Source organism: Odocoileus virginianus, chromosome 11 (assembly GCF_023699985.2).
Source record: "Odocoileus virginianus isolate 20LAN1187 ecotype Illinois chromosome 11, Ovbor_1.2, whole genome shotgun sequence".
Classification (NCBI taxonomy): Eukaryota; Metazoa; Chordata; class Mammalia; order Artiodactyla; family Cervidae; genus Odocoileus; species Odocoileus virginianus.
Window position 1 is genome coordinate 35,032,326 of NC_069684.1, and position 12,975 is coordinate 35,045,300.

Consider the following 12,975-nt stretch of genomic DNA (forward strand, 5'->3'; position numbering starts at 1 on the left):
GCGGCCACTGAGGGAAGCAGCCTGGCTCTGAACAAGCCCAGGCAAGCCCAGGCAGAGCCCGCTTCGCGGTCCTTCCTCCTGCGCGAACCACCCGGCCCCGGGGCGTGAGACGCGTCTCTCCGGCCCCAGATCCATGGAGTCGTCTGGCTCCAGACGGACCGAGCCGGCCCTCTCCTCCACCTGAGAAGGAAAAGGGCTGCAGGTAGGCCGCGGAGGGGCGGGTGGGGGCGGCGCCAGCCCGCAGGGAACGGGGCGGGCGCTGCAACCACCCGGGTCACGTCGGGGTGGGGTGTGCTCTAGGACAGAAAAGTCGGGTTCCGCGGCGGGGCGCGCTGCCGGGGCACCAAGCGCGCTCCGCGGTGGAGCCGGTCCCCCCTAGGCACCGGGTCCCGGCCCCTCCACCGCTGCCGCTCGCGGGGACTGGTGCGTCCTCTGCGACAGTGCGGACAGCGGGTCGCCCCTCATCTCCTCCTGGGGTGCGCTCCCGGAGCCGACGACCGGACTCCACGGCCATCGCGACTCTTCCGGGAGCTTCTTGCCTCTCTGCGGCGGGACCAAAGCCCAGGCGGGCCGAGGGGGCCTGTAAGAAAGCAAACGAAACCATGGGGCCCGCTCGCCGCAATGCCCAACCCGCGGGCCTCAACCCCAGAAAGAGGCAAGGAGAAACCGCGTCCCAAGCGCAGATGAGGGAGGTGTCCAGGGTCTGGACCTGTCGTGTCCAGAACATAGCCAGCCGGGAGAGCTGGGAGGATCTAACAGTCCCGATTCGAGGAGACAGGGAAGGACTTCTAGCGCCAGAATCAGGCACCCGGCTAGGGCCACCGCCCGCCGGTGCCCCGCCCCCACTCACCGCGCCCCCAAGTTCCGGCGCTGCTTGCAGCCGAGGTGCCTCCGCTCGCGCGTCCAGGGGCGCAGAGGCTGGTGGCGGTCTTCGCCGAGGTGCGGCGCAGGAGAGTTGGGCGCGCCGGGCGGGGACCGCGCGGGGCAGGGCTCAGCTGAGCCGAGGGGCCGGACGCAGCCCCCAGCATCTGCCTTACTGGTCCCCGGAGGCACGGATGCGGACGCGGTGAGGCGCCGGGCAGCTCGCGAGGTGCGCGCCTCCCTTTCCTCGCGGTTTCTACACTGCCCTGCGCATGCCGCGGTTGATGGGGACACATGTGCAGCGGTGGCCCTGAAGACGCCCTTCTCTGTTGTGGGGAGGGGACTCCCCAGCCACCACCCCACCCCCAACCACCATAGATCCCACCCAATCCGACCAGGTTTGGACCTGGGACCCTTGGAAGACAAATTGCCCTGCGGCCCGCCTGGCCTGGTTTGAAGGAAAGAGGAGTTTCCCAGGTCTCCCCCTGCAAGAGTTCTGCGCTCAGGGCTGTTCTGAAATCACTTTCTCCGAGGCAAACCCTCTTAGCAAACTCACAGTTAGGGTACTCTGCCTGTGATGCACCGAGACCCTGCAAGCACTTGTTTCCTCCACAGGGACACAACTGAAGGAGTAGGGTCTTCTTGGCCCCTTGAGACTCGTGCATCTTGTACTGGGAGAAGGTGGTCCTTGGCGGGAAGTGGCTGCCCCCCAAGCATGTCATCACTTGTGAGCAAGTGAAGCCAGCTCTGAGCTGACCTCGTTTGACAGATGACAGTCCCCGGCTCACAGGGATGAATCTGCATGAAGCCCATGTTCCCAGCCTTTTCCAGGGATTCTAGAATAGTCCTAGAGAAGGAAAGAGTCGGTCAAAAGGCCCAGATGCACTGGATAGCTACCTTTCCCCACAGGGGCAGTGGGGGAGAGGACCATTTACCACCCACCCTTCCCCCAGGGTGGCCATCACTGTGGGGTAGCTTGAGTGGGAAAGGCCTTTGCAGATCCTCAAAGATTCAGGAGGATTTAATGAGGCCAAGGCTTCCCTGGTGGCTGAAACGGTAGAGTCTGCCTGCCATGCAGCAGACCCAAGTTTGATCCCTGGGTGGGGAAGATCCCCTGGAAAAGAGAATGGCAACCCACTCCAGTATCCTTGCCTGGAGAATCCCATGGCCAGAGGAGCATGGTAGGCTGTATATTCAATGGGGTCACAAAGACTGAGCGAGTAATACTTTCTTTTCAATGAGGTCAGTGGCTCTGGAGGTGGCACAGGCGACAGAAGGGAAAAGCTGGTTCTAATCCTGATTCTGTGTGTGACCTCAGGGAATAATAACAATAAAGCTAACTCACACTGAGTGCTCAGTGTGCCGGAAAGAAAGTGAAGTCACTTAGTCTTGTCCGACTCTTTGTGACCCCATGGACTGCAGCCTGCCAGGCTCCTCCGTCTATGGGATTTTCCAGGCAAGAATACTGGAGTGGGTCGTCATTTCCTTCTCCAGGGGATGGCTTTCCTGGTGGCTTAGATGGTAGTCTGCCTGCAGTGCGGGAGACACAGTGTGCCAGGCATCAACCTCAATCCACCCTAGATAATAATCTCTTTCAATTCTCAAATCAGTCCTGTGAGATACATACTAGTACTACCCCATATCCAAAAAAAGCTGAGGACCAGAGAGGTCAAACTTGGCCACCCTCATGAGGGGGAGAATGAAGTGGAACCAGGACCCATATTTATTCCTTTCTGACCCCCAAGCCACACTCCTTAAGCAACTGCATCTGGCCTCATTTTGGCAAATTGCTTAGCCTCTCCACGCCTTGGTGTTCTCGTGTGTACAGACAGCATCGGGCTCACGGTATGGACTCAATATATGTTGGTGGAATGAATGAATGATCCCCGCATCCCTCAAGGTGGTTGTAAAGACTGCAGTAAATGGAGTTGCTGCACACAGCAGGCACTTCCGTGCCTTCATCAGCTTACCTAAGGAACCTCTGTGGAGCCCTGGGCCCAAGGAAGCTATAGTTCCCTGCTCCACAACTATGGCCATTTGGGAGCATTTCCAGCTGAGACCTCCGCCCTCACTGGTCCTTTCTTCTCCCTTTCCTTTCAGAGCCACCAAAGTGCCTTGACCTGGGCGGCTGACAGATGAAGGAGTACATTTGGGAGACTCCAGATTCCGGTAACTAGAGGACCTGAAATAAGATTTATATCCACTTTTCCATTCAGAAAGGCCAAACCACATTCAGGCCTCTTTTTTTTTTTTTTTCTTAATCATGTTTGTGTAAGTGAGGACTGGTTTATAAAGGCGTCTCCATATGTCAGTCTGTCTCACCGAGGGTGTTCAGCCCATCTGTATTTCCCCTAGAATTCATCCCACAGCCAGATGTACACACACCCCTAACTAGCAAGCAAGGGCCCTATAGAGAAAGGGGGCTACAGAAATAGCATGCAGAAGCCTCAATTTATGCCCCCAGCCCAGACTCAGCTTAAAACAGTGCCCTCGGGAGGCATTCATGTTTTAAATTTAACCATAGAAGCCCAAGGAGTCCTACCTTCTGAATCAGTCTATGAGATTGATCTTGTCCAAAAATGTGAATTAAAAAAAAAAGAAGGCTAGGGACTTCCCTGGTGGTCCAGTGGCTAAGACTCCATGCTGCCAGTGCAGGGGACCCGAGTTCAATCGCTGGTCAGGGAACTAGATCCCACATGCTGAAACCAAAGATCATGCATGCCGCAACTAAGAACCGACAAAGCCAAATAAATAAATATTTTTACAAATTAAAAAAGGATAGTAATATCCTAGGATTACATCATACTAATGGTCACACAATTTTGTGAATCTAGTCTCCCTCCATATCTAAGGTGGGGGGGGTCAGTTCCAGGGCCCTCTTAAGATCCTCAAATTTGAAGATGCTTATGGTAAAGAACCCGCCTGTCAGTGCAGGAGACCTAAGAGACTCAGGTTCAGACCCTGGGTTGGGAAGATTTCCTGGGGAAGGAAATCCCAACCCACTCCAGTATTCTTGCTAAGGCAATCCCATGGACAGAGGAGCCTGGCAGGCTACAGTCCCTAGGGCCACAAAGAGTCAGACATGACTGAAGTGACTTAGCACACACGAAAGTTCCTTACATAAAATAAGCTAGTATTATATTTTAATATAACCTATGCACAGTCTCCTGTATACTTTAAATCGTCTCTAGATCACTCATAACACCTGATACTATATAAACACAGTGTAAGTAAGTATAGCATTGTGGTAATCACTCAGTCGTGTTTGACTCTTGGCGACCCCATGGACTGCAGCCCGCTAGGCTCCTCTGTTCATGGAGTTCTCCAGGCAAGAGTACTGGAGTGGGTAGACATTTAAGTTTAATGTAAATGATATGTAAATAGTTGCTGGCCACTGGCAAATTCAAATTTTGCTTTTTGGAACTTTCTGGAAATAGTTTCTTTTGATTTTTTTCAGTCAACTGTCAGTCGAATTCATACAACAGATATGGATACAGAGGGGTGACTGTATACTGGAGCCAACAGATATGGATACAGAACCCATGGATACAGAGGGCTGACTGTATACTGGAGCCCACCAAACTGTACTTTTAAGTGGTGAAATTTATGGTATGTAAGTTATATCTCAGTAGAGGGAAAAAAGGGGGACACCATTCTTCTTAGTGGCCCAAAATAAATGGCATGAACCCAGCAGGTTTCTGAAAGCCCCAGCACTTTTTTTTTTTTTTGGCCCCAGCACTCTTGATAAATACTAACTCCCCTGACTCAGAAGATTCCTTGGTGGTTCAGTGGTTAAGACTTTGTGTTCCACTGCAGGGGCTGTGGGTTCGATACCTGGTTGGGGAACTGTGATCCCATATGCCACAGGAAACAATAAAAATAAATAAATAAATTGGGCCAAGATAAAAAAAAAATCTAATCCTGGTGTAGGTAACACAAGGAAGTCAGGCATTCTGTGGATGTTCTGCCTGGACCCTGGCAGGTACTCACAAGTCCAAAGTAGCCTGTCTTTTATGCCCTCGAAGACAGGACTGTGGTGACATAGGGTCTGAGACTGGACCCTGCAAGAGAAAGGGGGCTTGGTGGTGGGGAGGACTTGCCTATTGCAACCCTGCATCTGTGAGTGACAGATGTTGCTGCCATATTGGTAAACAAGGATGCTGCAATCATCAAGCCATCACATTACAGCCACCTGGACCATAAGCCCTGAGGGAACTCAGGATAGAGGCAGGAAGCACCCCCTCCCCAGCTAGAAGTCAACCGCTGCAGCCACCACCAGGGAGCACCCTGAGGAGACTCGGGATGAGAAAACACGGGATTCTGGCCCCAGAGAGCTGACGGCATACCAAGGAATGACGTCAGCAAGCCCAGACTTTTGCATCTTTCCCATGCATAGCAAAGCACTAAATTCCTTAACTTGAGATGGCTGGTGTTCTTTAACAGTAAGGTGCCTCAGTAGTAAAGAATCCGCCTGCCAATGCATGAGACGAAGATTTGATCCTTGGGTTGGGAAGATCCTTGGAGGAAGGCATGGCAACCTACTCCAGTATTCTTGTCTGGGGAATTCCACGGACAGAGGAGCCTGGTGGGCTATAGCCCATGGAGTCGCAAAAGAGTTGGACACGACTGAACAACTCAACAACAACAATAGCAGCAATATTTTGATGTCTGACTTCTTGGTCTTTGTTGCAGAAACTCCTGTGTATCCTAGCTCCTCGCTTGCATCTTTGGAGCAGTCCTGCAGGACTATCTGAGAGGTTATGTTCTGGGCCTAAGTTCTTAGGGTGTCCGCCAAATAAAACATAACTCTCAGCTCTGACGTTGTGCATTTTTTTTTCAGTTGATATATCAGAGAGCCATTTGGTGGGCCCATGATGGATGGGCCAGTGTGGGGACCTATATGTAGCCTGGGGGGGTGCTCCAGGGAGCCTGCCTAGCCCTTGCAAAGCCCTTGTGTCAGCAAGTACACTCTTCAAAACCCCACTTCTGAATAAGGAAGCGCAACTTGACTTGTTGGGTTGGTGAAGAAATCGCCACTGAATTAAAAATAGCAAATAAATGTAAGAAGTCAAAATGCTGTACAAAGGGGAGAATTACTTTTAAGTGTTTACTCATGGCTATGCTGACTGGGCATTTTAAATAAACATAGCTTTACGTTTCTCCAGCTCCTAAAGTTGCCCTGTGGCTTGTGCATCAAATTCACCTTTTTTTCTAATTGAGGACAGAGAGAGGTCTAATTATTCTTATGAGATAGCCCTATGGAGTGGTTGATCAACTGATAGATCAAACACTTTGTTTCTTTTTTATTTTTATTTTTTGGCTGCGCTGCATGGCTTGCAGGATCTTAGTTTCCCCAAACAGGGATCGAACCTGGGCCTCCTGCAGTGGGAGCACAGAGTCCTAACCACTGGAAAGTGAAAGCAAAAATCACTCAGTTGTGTCTGACTCTTTGCAACTCCATGGACTATATAGTCCATGGAATTCTCCAGGCCAGAATATTGGAATGGGTAGCCTTTCCCTTCTCCAGGGGATCTTCTCAACCCAGGGGTTGAACCCAGGTCTCCTGCATTGCGGCAGATTCTTTACCAGCTGAGCCACAAGGGAAGCCCAAGAATACTGGAGTGGGTAGCCTATCCCTTCTCCAGTGGACCTTCCCAACCCAGGAATTGAACCAGGGTCTCCTGCATCGCAGGTAGATTCTTTACCAACTAAGTTATCAGGGAAGCCCCAACCTAACCACTGGACCACCATAAGCATTTTATTTCTGATGTAGATAACTGCCTTATTCTATTGATTAATTAGAAAGGAAAACAAAAAGAGAAAAAGAAAAGTCAACCCACGCCAGAAGGAAAAGTGGCTTGTCCTATAGAAGAGTGTCATCCTTGGAGGGTTGGTTGAACACAGTTCCATGCCTGGGCTTTGAGGTTATTGAGTGGGGAATGTTATAGAAATGCCAAGGACATAGGGCTTCCCTGGAGGTCCAGGGGTTAAGATTCTGTACTTCCAATTTAAAGGGCGTGGGTTTGATCCCTGATTGGGGAACTAAGATCCCACATGCTGCGAAGCATGGCCAAAAAAAAAGAAAAAAATGCCAAGGACAGGTTAGGGCCCCCAGGAAATGGGACAGATGTTAAAGAGATACAGTAATTGGTGGAATGGGCCACTCACCTAAAATAAGTCTACCCACAAAGGAATACTGAGGTCAGCGAGAAAGCCAGAAAGCCTCCCACATCCTAGAATATATAGACATCCCAATATAGGACCATGGGGATGATGCTTATGAATGATGCCTCAGGCCCCTGTACTTACTGGAACCCCTTCTCTGGTGGGCCACACCAACACCCGTCCTCAATCCTTTGGGCAAATGCTGCCAAGTTCTGTATTTGCAGCCATCGCCCCTTTCCCCTCAGTTTGCCAGGTTAACATCACCTCTATCTTTCTATATATAGAAAGAATGCTTAGCATAGCCTTAAGAAAACCATGTGTAGCAAGCATCTGGAAGAGATAAAGGGCACTCACAGGACATCTTTGCTGGAGCTGGGTCTCCTTCCCTGGTAGGAACGCCTTGGGAGAGCAGCTGCTTTGGGCCTCCAGGGAGCTGGAGAAGCCAAGAAGCAAAGCAGTTGTGAAAACCAATGCAATTCCAGCACAGGTGTGCAGGGAAGTGGCCTGCAGGTGCCCAGCAGATCTGCTCCAGTCTCCCTCACCAGGCTTCTCTCCAAAGACGGATTTTGCTGGGAGGGACTTCTCCTTTGAGTTAAGGCATTGCAGGCCTCAGGAGATGCCTGAGAGAACGTGTAACTTCCAGAGACCGGTGGGCACTGGTGTCTCCAACAGAATCTATTAGTACAGACTTCCAGGGTGAAGACAGAGATGGGAAGATGCAACTGAATGTGGTGCTCAGGCCGCCGGGCTGAGCACAGGCGCTAAGCGGAGGCTTATTGACCTGGAGTCCCTCAGAGCTTCCAAGGTAGCCTGGGAGACCCATGGGGTGAAGGCCAGAGGGGAGGGAGCATCAGAGACAATCTGGACCCATTTTCACATTTTTATCAGCCCTACCTTACTCCTCCGGTTTTGAAGAAAAACCTAATTTGTACTTTTCTTTAAAAACCACTTATGTCTGGTCCACTCCCTGTTGTCAAATAGGCACATTTATCACACAGACGGAAGCCTGGTGTCTCTGAGAACTTGAACAGACTGTTTACAACACTGGGGCTGCAGGACAAGGTGACCTTCAGATCACAAAGGGGCAGTGCTTTGCGTGCAGCGGGGCCGGTCAGAGGACGTGAGGCATCCAGGCCAATGCCGCATCTAAGGCAACCTGGGAGTTTACAGGATGGAGAGATGTCAAGACAGGATTAGAAAAATGCATTTTAAACATTTAAAATTTAATGCTCTTAGAAGTAAGTCATACAGAGAAAGACAAATGTCCTATGATATCACCCATATGAAGAATCTGATAAAAAATGATATGAATGAACTTATAAAACAGACTCACAGATTCAAAAACAATTTTGTCACCAAAGGGGAAAGGTAGGGGGGAATAAATTGGGAACTTGGGGTTGACATATATACACTACTATATGTAAAATAGATAATGATATTCTATAATAACATGTGTGAAAAGAATGAATATATGTATGTGTGTGCATGTGTGCTAAGTCGCTTCAGTCACGTCTGACTCTTTATGACCCTGTGGACTATAGCCCACCAGACTCCTCTGTCCATGGAACTTTCCAGGCAAGAGTACTGGAGTGGGTTGCCATGCCTTTCCTCCAAAGGATCTTCCACATCAAGGGATCAAACACACGTCTCTACATCTCCTGCATTGGCAGGTGGGTTTTTAATCACTAGTGTCACCTGAGAAGCCCTGAATATATATATATATATGACAGTGAAAGATAAAGTGTTAGTCTCTCAGTCATGTCTGATGCTTTGCAACCCCATGGATTGTAGCCCACCAGGTTCCTCTGTCTATGGGCTTCTCCAGGCAAGAAGACTGGAGTGGTAGTCATTCCCTTCTCCAGGGGATCTTTCCAACTCAGGGATCGAACCTGGGTCTCCTTCATTGTAGGCAGATTCTTCACCATCTAAGCCACCAGGGAAGCCCAAATGTGTATAACTAAATCATTATGCTATACACCTAAAACTAACACAACACTGTAAATCAATTATGTGAAAGTGCAAGTTGCTCAGTTGTGTCCGACTCTTTGCAACCCCATGGAATATACAGTCCATGGAATTCTCCAGGCCAGAATACTGGAGTGGGTAGCCTTTCCCTTCTCCAGGGGATCTTCCCAACCCAGGGATCGAACCCAGGTCTCTCACATTGAGGCAGATTCTTTACCAGCTGAGCCGCAAGGGAAACCTAAGAAAACTGGAGTGGGGAGCCTATCCCTTCTCCAGTGGATCTTCCTGACCCAGGAATTGAACCGGGGTCTCCTGCATTGCAGGCAGATTCTTTACCAACTGAGCTACTAGGGAAGCCCTGTAAATGAATTATACTCCAATAAAATGAAAAAATATTGCAATAAAGCCAAATGTTTTTAATATACACGCAACTCAAATATAAGAGAATTGCACTGTATACTAGAAATGACTTAAAAAATCTAAACATCTTTTTTGAACATGGAGCCCAAGCCAGATGTCTCAGCCCCAGCAGACAGACCCTGGAGCAAGTTGCCCCAAGAAAACAAGTGACAGGTACTGACGGGGCACTGCAGCAGGCATCTGAGCCCCAGGACAGGACAGGTCAAGTTCTAGGTGCACTTATAAACTCAAGGGACCTGGCACACCAGTAGGATGTCGAGTGCCCACTCTTGACCAGGCTTGACTCAAGGAAGAAGGAGCCAAAGGTAGACCTGGAACCATTAAGTGTCACTGAGAAGTGACCCTGTCCCTCAGTGCTCTGCCACCCAGTTGTCATACGCTGAAGTACTATTGATTTTTTTAACTGAAGTATACTTGATTTCCAAATTTCAGCCAAGTGATTCAGTTATACACATATATATTCTTTTTCAGATTCTTTTCCATTATAGGGCTTCCCTGGTGGCTCAGCTGGTAAAGAATCCGCCTGCAATGCGGGAGACCTGGGTTCTATCCCTGGGCTAGGCAGATCCCCTAGAGAAGGAAAAGGCTACCCACTCCAGTATTTTGGCCTGGAGAATTCCATGGACTGTGCAGTCCACGGGATCGCAAAGAGTCGGACATGACTTTCACTTTCACTTTTCATTATAGGTTATTACAAGATATTGAATATAGTTTCCTGTGCTATACAGTAGGTCCTTGTGGTTTATATATATAGGAGTGTGTATCTGTTAATCCCAAATTCCTAATTTATCCCTCCCCCCTAAATTCTATTGACTTTTTAAAAAATATTTCCCAAAGAGCCAGCATTTCATTTATTTACTTATCTACTTACTGGCTGAGCGGCATGTGGATCTTAGTTCCCCAACCAGAGACTGATCTTTCTCCCTGCATTGGAAGTGTGGGGTCTTAACCACTGGACCACCAGGGAAGTCCCTCTATTGATTTTTTAATGGCAAGTATCAGGGGACTTCCCTGGTGGTCCAGGGGTTAAGAATTTGCCTTGCAATTCAAGGGGTGCGGGTTCAATCCCTGGTCAAGGAACTAAGATCCCACAAGCCTCGAAGCAACTAAGCCCTCCTATGGCAACCACTGAAGGCCTCGCGCCCTGGATCCCACGAAACACAACTAGTCCAAGCACCCCAACGAAGGATCCTGCACGAGACCAACAGAGATCCCGCGTGCCACAACTAAGACTCAATGCTACCAAATAAGTAAATATTTTGAAATAAATAAGCAAAGGCAAGGATCATACCCTCTATGTATGTACCTACTCACAGCTCAGATTTTCATGTCAGTGGATGCTTGTTGGGTTGAATCAAATTATCAAAGAATTCTTTGGGAGAAATAATTTTATACCACTAGAGTCAAAAAGTTATGTGTTGTCTACTGGTCCTATTTGAGATGCCCCCAGTCACATTTCTTGGTTAAATTTCTCCACTTCTGTCAAGTTAACCTGCACCTAACAAGGGGTCTGGCAGCTCCCTTGCTTTATGGCAGTTACATTGACAAGCCCATGCAGTGTGCTAACGACATAGTCTTACACCCACCCCAAACTGGAGAATTAAGAACTCCAGAACCCCTGGGCAGGATAGCATGCTATCTAAAAATCATATTTTACCATAAAGAACGAAGGTCACCTCATGACACAAGAAAATGAGCTGTCTTTTAGATAATCGCAGTAATTCACTTCTGAGTAGCTGAAGGTCATTAGCAAGAAACATTTTAGTCTCAAGGGTATTCAGGTTGGTCTTCCTCACAACTGCAAATCAGCATTAAACAAGTGGGACCACTGGGGAAAACAGGGAACTCACTTGGCGTGAGACGATGAGCTGAGATGCCGAATAGAAATCCCCAAACAAGGACAGAAAGATAGATCATCAGGGAAGAGATCGGTGGGGAAAAAATGAGGCCAAACCCAGTGGCTGATTCATGTGGACTCCTGTCTGGGTTTGCTACTGTCCTTTTGTAACATCCCCCAAACAAGAGGTGGGCATAAGGACCCACCTGAAATCCCAGGGTGGGCTGAAGCTCCTGCAAATGGACCAGCATGCCCAGTGCAGGGTTGCTGGTGGTCCAGCCACCTGTCCTTTGTCACGCTGTTCAAGGATGGCCAGCTCTCCCTGTGAATTTTGTGAGATTTCCTCAGATAACAGAGGCACAAATGACTCATTAAGCCTACTCTAAGAACTCCGAACAAAGAAAACCACAGCACACCTCTCTGTATTGAATTCCCCAAGACCTTTCTAAGAAGCCAAAATGAAATGTGGGAGAACCCAGGAGATGACACACATCCTGAATGGCAGGGAAATTTCTCGGTAAACTTTCTGTTTTATTGGTCAAAAGAAAATCCTGAAAAACTCTTCTGCCTGAATGCATGCATGCTGCTGCTAAGTTGCCTCAGTCGTGTCCAACTCTGTGCGACCCCATAGACGGCAGCCCACCAGGCTCCTCTGTCCCTCGGATTCTCCAGGCAGATATACTGGAGTGGGTTGCCATTTCCTTCTCCAATGCATGCATGCATGCTAAGTTGCTTCAGTCATGTCCGACTCTGTGTGACCCTATGGACAGCAGCCCACCATGCTCCTCTGTCCACAGGATTCTCTAGGCAAGAATGCTGGAATGGGTTGCCATTTCCTTCTACGGCCTGAATGCATGGGACCAAATAAAAACTTACATCCCCATTTCCCCAAACCGCCTGGACTGCAGTGAGAGGCTGGGTTTTCTTCTTGCATCCTGGGCCGCCCTCTGCTGGAGGAAGTCTGTGCTACAGAATTAATAACTGAACTGGTAGCCACCAGGCAGTGGCCCCAAATTCCCGAGCTCCAAAGAGGGACAACTAGAAAAGAAGTCCTATGTTTTTTCCCCTGGACACTTTGCCCAGTGAGAGCTGTAAACCAGAGGTGCTGCAAACCTTCTCAAAGGCAACGTTCAGTTCCCAGAACAGCACTGCCTGATGTCCAGTAAGTTTTGCCCATGGTCTTTAGAACCTTAGATCAGTGTCGCCTCAGGTCCCCAATTTCCTTACCTTGTCCTGTTTCACTGGAGTCAGGGTGCTCGATGGGTCCAGAGCTGATGACTTTGTCCTTGTCCGACGTGCTGGTTGAAACACATCCCAGGAACTCACAGACCTGCCCTTGTGCTTCCTGTCTTCTTTGGGCAAGTCAGTTAACCTCTTGGCCTCACAGTCCTCATCTCTGAGCTCGCGTTGGCATCAGATGGTTTCAAAGTATCTTTCATGTGTGGGGCTAAAGTTTGCATGCATCAGAGGAAAGGCAGCTTCTGATCCTTAACCAGATCTGCTGAGAATGGGCACAGCAGAGAAACCGCTGACTCTGCATTGGGGGAAAAGCAAAAGTGGTCAGTGGAGAAGGCGCTTTGGGCCAAGATCTGGCCCTGGGACCCCAGGGTCCCAGCAACACCTTGGAGCCTCTTCCTGTCCTCTCCCCAGCCCCCCCCCCCCCCCCAACCCCCTGCCGCCACCGCCTGCCTCTTTGTCCTCCCTGTCTTTGGAACCAGGTGGGCACC

At 49.5% G+C, this 12,975-nt stretch overlaps 1 long non-coding RNA gene across 1 annotated transcript; it reads left to right on the forward strand.

Annotated features, from left to right (window-relative positions):
- The first annotated feature begins 112 nt into the window (after nucleotides 1-112).
- On the forward strand, nucleotides 113-5,673 carry LOC110129215 (uncharacterized). Its single transcript, XR_002311489.2, has 3 exons — nucleotides 113-202; nucleotides 2,962-3,030; nucleotides 4,319-5,673. It is a non-coding gene; the product is annotated as an uncharacterized lncRNA (long non-coding RNA).
- Nucleotides 5,674-12,975: the final 7,302 nt, after the last annotated feature.